Genomic DNA, 8,960 nt, shown 5'->3' with positions numbered 1-8,960 from the left:
GGGTTTAGCAACCTCATGTCTCCTGCTCTAAAAAGCTGCCAGCTGGGGAGAAGATCAGTTGGCATAGTAAGCATTTAGCAACCTCACAGCTATTTAACATGGCCACTTTAATGAAGAGAAGTACAGCTGCATAGTGACAAATTCCTCACAGAGGAGAGCCACAGCACCCTGATGAGTTGGAGCCTGGCTGTGTGAACAACTCTCATCGTTGCAGTGCAGATTCCCCCAGGAGATCTGCACTGTTACTGCTCACAAACAATCTGGGACCCTCCAGAAGGGGTAGGACTCATTCACTGCTCGTCATACCTCCATATATCTCATACTGACTCACATGAGCTCCTCGATGGTTCATGGTCTTGATTTCCTCTTCCTTTCAGACCACTGTCTAATTGCAGGGCTGATGGTATCCTGTGCAGCACGTCAGTGGGATCAGCACCACTGGCTGCAGGCACAAACAGCTGGCACAGAGGCCTTGAAGTGCCAAGAGGAACCAGCCATACTTTGGGAAACACAATGCCACCTCTGAAAGGAAGGAGTTATGTCAGCCACAGGCTGCAATTGACTGATCCTATGAGGCAGTCTCTGGCAGTCACAAGATGATACTTCAGAGCAAACACCATGAAGATAAGGAAGCCTTTTTTGCTCTTTTTCTCAAAAAGATCAAGTCACCCTCTTATCTTGTAGGTAACTTTTCTGCAGCCCATATTACAGGCTTTAATTCCCTCGTCCATTCTTCTCAACACAGACCAGTATTTTCAGACCAAAGTACTGTAAGACTGTTGAGTTCAGGGTCTGCTCTTCACTAAAAAAGAGCTGCACTTGCCCAGCAGATAACAAAACAGTCTGATTTTCAGATAAGGCAGCAGTCAGCTCCCATTGAGAATAAGAGAAGTGTCCACTCTCCCATGGGGGAACAAGGAGGTTTCCACCTTTCTTCCACACCTCCCTTTTCCCTCCCCAGCACATTATGTCTCTGCCAAGAACAGCAGCAAATATCTTCTTGCACCACAGCCACGGGCAGTGGAGATTTCCCTGTGAGAATTGAGAAGAACTGAAGCTTCCATTGCAGCGTTTCTTTTAGCTTGGGTCACTCCAAAGGTATGATTGCTTTGGTGGGGTCTGGGATTCTTGGGTCCTTGCTCTGCCACTGAGTTGCTGCAAAGGCGTGAGATGAGTCATGTCATGCCTCGGTGTTTGTGTTTACTCACCTCATGACTGCAGTATGGTGTAACACGTGTTCCTTAAGCACCTTGTGGGAAACAGGAACTGTGTTCAGCACAGTCATGGCTTGGGAGCATTTAAGGATGCCTGGATTTACAAATATGCCAATAACCTTGAAGACAGAACAACATTTCCCCTAGGAGAGATGGAAAAATCAAGGGATAAAGCTGTTAAAACCAAGAAAAGGCAAAAGGTGAGGCTCTGGTCCCCATACCCAGGTACCTCAGTGAGGGCTCTCATTTTCAGAGACCTGCAGAAACCCTCAAGCCCAGGGCCTGGTGATTCCTTCTCCACTGGGGTGACATTCACTTAGGCAGCCAAACTTCATCCCTGGTGTAAAGCCAGAGTCTCAGGGGTAAAGCAAGGGTCTGATCAAATTCCCAGAGCCATCCAAGGGCTGCCTCTCATTGACAGCAGCCAGACCTGGAACAGGCCCCAGACACACCGTGCTCTGATGGCTCTGGCCAGCAGAATTTGCCCAGTGAGTGCCAAGGGGAGCATAAGGCATTCTCACTTCAGCAGAGCCTGTCTGGTGTCAGCGAGTCCATCAGCTCCATCCTTCCAGCATACGTGACAGCCTGACAGTTGCCAAATACCTCCCTCAGACACCTTTCAGACAGATCCTGTTTATTTTTAGGACAGCTCTTTCCCATCAAGGCTCAGATGCAAATCATTACAGAGAAAGGGGGGATGGTGGCAGGAAGAAAGCAGCTATTATTTTTATTTCTTTGCCTATGATGTGGTTGCAAACTTTCCTCATGTACCCCCATCTGCCCACATTGGGACCCTTCATTTTATGAAAAGGGACGATATCCCAGCCTATGAAAGCAGGATAAGGAGAAGCATATAGCAGTGAAGTCAGCTTATGAAATATTGAAGCAATGAAATCCTCACGGAACACGTGAATGCCTAATGCCAGTTTCAATTAATTCTGGATTTTTCATTAAACCACTATTAAAAGCAAAAGGACAGCAGAAATAAGGGAAATTGACTTGAGCAGTATATTAAATACCTTAGTTTTGCTTGAGGATGTTTTATTATCTGTCCAAAGCAATTATTTCACCAGCTCCTGACGGTTTGTAGGCTAAACAGAGGTACAGGGTAAAGTTCTAGATGGTCTTTCCTCAAAATTATTTTAATTTCTGTCCCCTAGCCTGCACCTGGCAGCCTGTCTCTGGTGATGTCTCTGGTATGTCATATCTGGAGGATAAGACATGGAGTCAGAGTTCTGGGAATCCGTAATAAAGTGTCACTCTGGCATTATTTACAAATCAAATAAAAACTTGTTGACTTAAGCTTTTCCCCATATTGAGGGCAAACAAAAGACATGCAAATATTCAGAGACATTCATTAGGAAAGCCTGAAAAGCAATTTAAAACCCAGGTGGGCTGTGATTTTTTTTACGGACAGAAGAAATAAAGCAACAGCATTTATAAAATGTCTCCTGTTCTCAGAGCTTCCTTACTCCTTGACTAGAGCAAAAGAGAAACACCTGCCTAAATTAGGTGCTTTGTTAAGATGTCTCAAGATGGTTGAGATGATCTTGGGCCTTACAACTTCTTCTAATAATGACAGAATAGAGACATTCATTTCTTAGGCAGGTGGGTTTTTGGTGGGGTTGGTCGTTTGACAGTGGCTGTTTTGCTGTTTGCCGTGCTGCTCTCCTTGAAAAGGGCAAGAGAGAAGTGGGATGCTGCTCAATAAGAAAATAAAGGTTTTGATAAGGAAATAAAGGTTTCAATATGGAAATAGAAGTTTCTTTATTTTCTGGTAGCAATCACAGGTAAACTGAAACATCTGGGAGAAATCTGATGCTGATTCCCCTGGCAGAACCTGTAAGTCTTTGAGGAAATCACTCAGCCAGTGCTGTCGTTCTGCCAAGGCAGACCCTTTGCTGTTCCCTGAAGCCCTCTGATCCCAGGACTTGTGGTGAGTAGTGCTGAACACTAAGGATTTTCCTCTGATATCTCTTTGGGGACAAAGAGCAGAGAGAAGAGCAAGGGATGAAGCATGAGAGCTGACCAGACTTTACACCTGCAGTCCTACAACGCTTTTTGTCAGAGTCCCAAAAAGACTCAATTCAGCTGGTGGGCACATTCTCAACCCAAACACTCTTCTCCTGCTCCATTAACCAAAGGTGCAGAGGGAAGGCTGCAGCACTGTGAGCTCTGATATCCAAACTAGGTGCTGGGGAGCAGGAGGCTGGGAAAGGTTCATTCATAGAGTGAACAGCTGTGCAGGCTTAACAGTGATAAAACAAGGTTATAATCTTCAGTCCAGTATGCAGCTGTCACCTAATTATTCAGTTCCTCAGGTGATGGAGCAGCTTAATGCACTGGTATTTATATTTCTGAAGTACCAGAGGCCCCAACTAGAGCTGTACCACCATGTGCCAAGATGAGTAAGGCCTTTCCTATCACTCAGTGCTTCTCTCCTCCTGAGATGTGCTTGGTTATGAAATGACTGGGCTCACTTTATATGTCAACTTACATCTCCAGCAAATGAACAGAGAGATAATAAATGATTAATAAATGCTTTGAGAAATGAGTAATTAAATGCAACAGCTTTTTAAGAGTCCAACGGATAAGGACAAAATATGTAAGCCCAAGTGATAAGGCTTTCTCCTGATACAACTTATCTGCAGCACACTGCTCACATCTGCAAGAGGGCTTAGGAACACTAGGAACTTCTTGTGCACCAGCAAAAAAGAGCCTTTCTGCGATAGAGGAGCACTTCTCCTGGGGATTAAGACAAAATCCTCTTTGTTTAGACATTTTAAATCCAGAAAAGCTGGAAGGTGCTTACTTTAATGTGTATGGGAAGTATGACTGTCAAGCAGAGCCCCAGCCTCCCATCCTTGCCTGCCACGGGGGAAAGTGTCAACATCTTCCTGCCCTGCTCTAAGCCACAACCAGGAGCTCTCCACCCGCTCCACCAGTATAATAGAATTTTTTTTTTTTTAAAAGATGGTACTGTCATTCTTTCTACTACAAATGAGGATTTCTGCCAGTAACACAGCTGAAGTCACCAAGTAAAGCAGATCCCGCTGCAATCAGATTCCAAAAGGCCCCACAACTGCTCTGGGCAGCTGCCCAGCAAAAATATTGCACCACTGGGAGTTGGTGGATTGTTTGGCATGGAATGGAACTTCAAACAGGCTCCAGGGGAAAAAAAAATAGTATTTATATTTAGTTTCAAAGGAGGAAACCTGCCTGGGTTTGGAACACAAATGAACCTGCAAGTTTTCTGAGCAAAAGTTGGATGTGAGTTGGTGACATTTTCTGGTGGAAAAGGCAATGTGAAGGAAAGAAACCCTGGTAATGCACATGTTAAATGAACCAGTCAAGTGCAGACAATGGAAAAGCTGAAAAATTGATATGGAGGAAAGCATTTTGTGGTGGTGGCTATTTCTCACTGCAGTTCTTTATAACGTCCCAGATGGGAGATTCATGGCCCTCAGAAGAAGTCTGTATCCTTGGGCTTTGGCCTGAGGCAGCCCATGACTCACTCGCCAGAGAGGGCTGGCTATGAGCAAGACAACGAAATGGTGGTGGAAACAGCAAAACAAAAAAAATGAGTTAACTGATGGAAGAGCAAAAAAAAAAACCCCAAACCTCTGCACACAAACGAGGGCCTGGATGCAGAGACAGAGAGAATGTTTGTGCCACTGAGGACTCAGAGGAGCTGCCATCCCAGGCAGCCAGCTCCACTTCTTTCAGGAAAAACAAATTCAGGTGCCTCAGTATTCAAAAGTGAGATGGGCGGAAATAGAAGATTTGAGGCTCTGTGAGCCATTCCAGCTGCAGCACCGTCATTTTTCAGAGGCTCAAGGAAGAGGCACAATCTGTGGATCTGCATTGCCATCTAACGGCAAGGCAGAGCTGGAAGCATTGGCTGGGGCCCAGCAATGGGCTGGAACAGTAAAAAAACAAGGAGGGGATGGCCCGCGGGGATAGTCCTGTGCTCCAAATGCAAATCCTGCCTCTGCATCTGAAAGGTCTCACTGATGAAGACCAGTCCAGAGAAAAGCAGGGCAGCCGAAATCTTCTGGTAGAGGCTGCTGATTCCTTCTTTTCCAGGATCCTCTCCATTCTGTATTAGGCCAGAAATATTAGCATGGATTCAGGGTGGCATTTGCTTTCTTCTGCTGTACCCTGTTCTTCTAATGCTGGCAGTGAGACAGGCTTCCCAAGCAGGTGTGTATTTCAGGTATCGAGTGAATTCTGCCATCCTATTCAAAACAGTGTAAAATTCATTATCTCAGGTGTTCAAAGATCCTGCTGGGAAATGCAGGTAACTGGGATTATTAAAGAAAAGAGATAGATTTCCCTTGGATCGAGGCACAGGAAAAGCAGATCTACTATTTTCATCACACTCAGCCCAGTGTTCATCCGTGGTCAGTAATGGATACTTAATGAGAATGTATTTCAGGTTGGTACTGGCACACACACTGAAAAGGGTGAAGGGAGAACCCACAGAGCAAAAAGTTCACTGAGATGTGAGGGTTTACACATCTTATCATTTAAAAGGACATGTCAGGAAGAGACAAGTTCAATGTTCAGTCTAGTGCCACCTTTTCTACTGATACACCATATTATATAGTTTCTACAACAGAAAATTTACAAGAGAGTGGATTGTTAGGAGATACTTACGTTAGTAAAATTAAGGAAATTGGTAAAGGGTTGTCAACAGCTTCTTTCTTCTGCTTTGAATTGCTTCTAGCCTTGATACATGCAGCTTTGTATATAAGGGGTAGGAGTTCAATCAGTGTGAAAGAGAGGAAGGAGATCTTTTATGACCAAAGTTTGGAGCAGAGAAGGAGCTGCAGGAGAAACTGGGGAATATAAAGTGTCTGTTTTTCCCAGCTAGAGAAATGGGCCCTGTTGTGGGTCTCAGCTAACTGCTGGGCCACAAAAAAAAAAAAAAGAAAGGGGTAGGGATTGACAGCAGAGAAAATGTTGAGACCTGCCAGACTTCAGGCCACAGGTCTGACCACCCCCAGTCTGCTCAGATGCCTGCTGTGACAAGCTTCCCATGCAGCCTGCTGCCAAAGGAATGAGCACACTCTCCCAACAATCCAACTTCATTTCCTTCTGGTATCCTCTCATATTTACACACCAACCTTGCCAAGCTTTGCTCAGCCCAAACAATCCCTCAGAAAGAAAAGGAAAAACAAAGGAACTCTTACAGCCTGTAAAGCACCTTCCTGCCTGCCTGAAACAAAAAAGAAAAAAGAAAAAAGAAAAAAGGTTTAGAGTGCTCTTCTCTCTTGGTTGCTCACTGTTTCCCAAGCTAATGAAAACCAGAGGCTGTGGGACTGACAGGATTATCATCACTGATTTCTTCAGGTGTTTCTCTCCAGTTCGTGAAGCAGGGAAGGGAAGAAGGGCATGCACCTGGTTGAAGGGCTATAGAGGGTGACATGTTTCTTGATGTTCCTTTCTAAATGTGGCTCTGAGTCATGCAACAGCGTTGATTAGAAAAATTATCTTCCTCAGTTCAAGTAGAAAGGAAAAAGAATCTTGTTCGGTGTTTGCTTCCCAAGCCTGCCCAAAGCTGTGGCAGGAAGGGGGCTGGTGAGCTGACTGGAAAACCACTTGTGCTTCTCTCAATCATAGAAATTATGAAGAGGCTGTGAGAGCAGCCACAAGAACAGCTCAAAATGCTGTACCTAAGCATGTACCTACCCTTGTACCTAAGGGTACAAGCTGCTGTTGTCCCGAGGAGCAGCACGCACAGCCCCGCATCAGCCTCCATTCCACAAGTGCCCACATGTGCTGGGACAAACAGGGCTAACACGGTCCTTCCCACTCCACTGCCCTCCTTTGTGTCTTCAAACTACACCCCAAAAGCTGCTCCTGAGTCAGAGAGCCTGTGGGCACATCCAGCCCGGTGCACGCAGGAGGTGAAACAGCTCTGAAGGCAGGATGGCAGCGGCCGCACGACTGAGGGAAGGAAGCCCTGAAGGAGCCATAAAACACGGCCAGCTGCTTGGAACAGACAGCAGCAGAGTGAGCTGGACCACCGGGCTGCGGCCAGCTGAGGAAAGTTGTTAAAGGTGTATCTTGTCCCAAAGAAATCTTGTGGGGGTCCTGTGCTCACGCTGTGCCTCGCTCAGCTCCTTGTTTTCATCCCCAAACCCCTGCAGAGCCTCTGCTGCCCTCCACCAGCAAACTCCCACGGCAGGAGGGCGAGGAGAAGTGCAAATGATTGTGATTAATGTGGTTTATAGGGCTGTAATGATATTTCTTAAGGTTTGGAAACACTGATAAAACAATGCTTCACCCCTACGCCTTAAACCCGCTCCAGACTGAGGTCCTATGTGATTTTGCCTTCCACTGTTCAAATCACAGAATAGCTTAAAAGTCACTGGAATTAGACTTTTTTAAAAAAAATTGCCCAGGGGCCGCCTTGCTACAGAGCTACCTGGAAAAATCACACTTAATTTCCTGAGGCGTTCAGAGGGATACAGGGGCATACCAAGTGCCAGCACTCGTTTCCAAGCAAACACTGGACCTAGAGCTAGTTAGAAATTCCGAATTCCTTTTTAACATTAAAACAAAAACAAACAAAGAAGACGAAGAAGAAGAAGAAAGGGTAAAAATCACACACAAAAGAAGCAGACCCCCCCCCCCCTCCCGGCACTGGCGGTGCCCGGGCCGGGCGGGGCGGGCCCATCCCCACAGCCCGCCGGGAGCCGCAGTCCGCGGGCGCCGCCATCTTGGCGCCGCCTCAGCGCCGCCCCTGAGGGCTCCCGGCAGCCATCTTGGGGTGCGGGGCGGGCTGGGTTTTGTAAAATTCATTCATTTTGATTTAAACGATTACAACAAACGATTACGAATCGTTGTCGTGTTTTAACCCCAGCTGGCTGCCGAGCACCATGTAGCCGCTCACTTGCTCGCCCACGAGCGGAATCAGAGAGAATCGGAAGGGTTCTGGGTTGAAAGAAAGGCAGTTTAATAGGGAAAACAAAAGCTGTGCGCACAAGCAAAGGAAAATAGGGAATTAATTCACTGCTTCCTGTGGGCAGGTGTTGCACACTCCAGGAGAACAGGGCCACATCCCATGGAATGGTGACATGGGAAGACAAATGCCGTCGCTCCTAAAGTCCCCCATTTGCTCTTCCTTCTCCCCATTTGTTCCTCCTTCTCCCCATTTATATCCTGAGTGGGATGTCAGATGGTCTGGAATACCCTGGCCCTGGAATATCCTGGCTGTGTCCCCTCCCAATCTCCCAGGCACCCCCAGCCCCCTCCCCAGCTTGGTCCTGTAAGTGGCAGGAAAGGCCTTGGCTCTGTGCAAGCTCAGCAATAACAAAAGCATCACTATATTCTCAACCCTGTGTTCAGAACAAATCCAAAACACAGCCCCGTACCAGCCACTGGGAAGGAAATTAACTCTATCACAGCCGCAGGCATTGTGCTGGTGTTGGCTTCGTGTCCGCTCTACCATCATATTTAGCTCAATAAAGGTCAGATTTTTCCTTAAAAGTCTCTCCCAAAGGCCTTTCAGTGCCATGCCAGCTCGGCCCCAGAGGATGGGGAGGTTCTGGGTCTTTGTGCTGAGTGCCCTGGTGCCCTCGTGGCCGGGAGGCTGCAGGCGCTTGGACCGAGGGGCTGAGGGGAGCAGGGAGCTCGGGCTGGGAGTGACGTGGGAAGGAGCACGGGGCTGCACGGAGCAAAACTGAGCAGGGAACGGGCATCGTGTGGTCAACGGGACCTGGACTGCGCAAAGAACTG

The sequence above is a fragment of the Vidua chalybeata genome, chromosome 27 (assembly GCF_026979565.1).
Source record: "Vidua chalybeata isolate OUT-0048 chromosome 27, bVidCha1 merged haplotype, whole genome shotgun sequence".
Classification (NCBI taxonomy): Eukaryota; Metazoa; Chordata; class Aves; order Passeriformes; family Viduidae; genus Vidua; species Vidua chalybeata.
The sequence above is the reverse complement of the archived record's forward strand: the minus strand, read 5'-3'. Positions refer to the sequence as shown.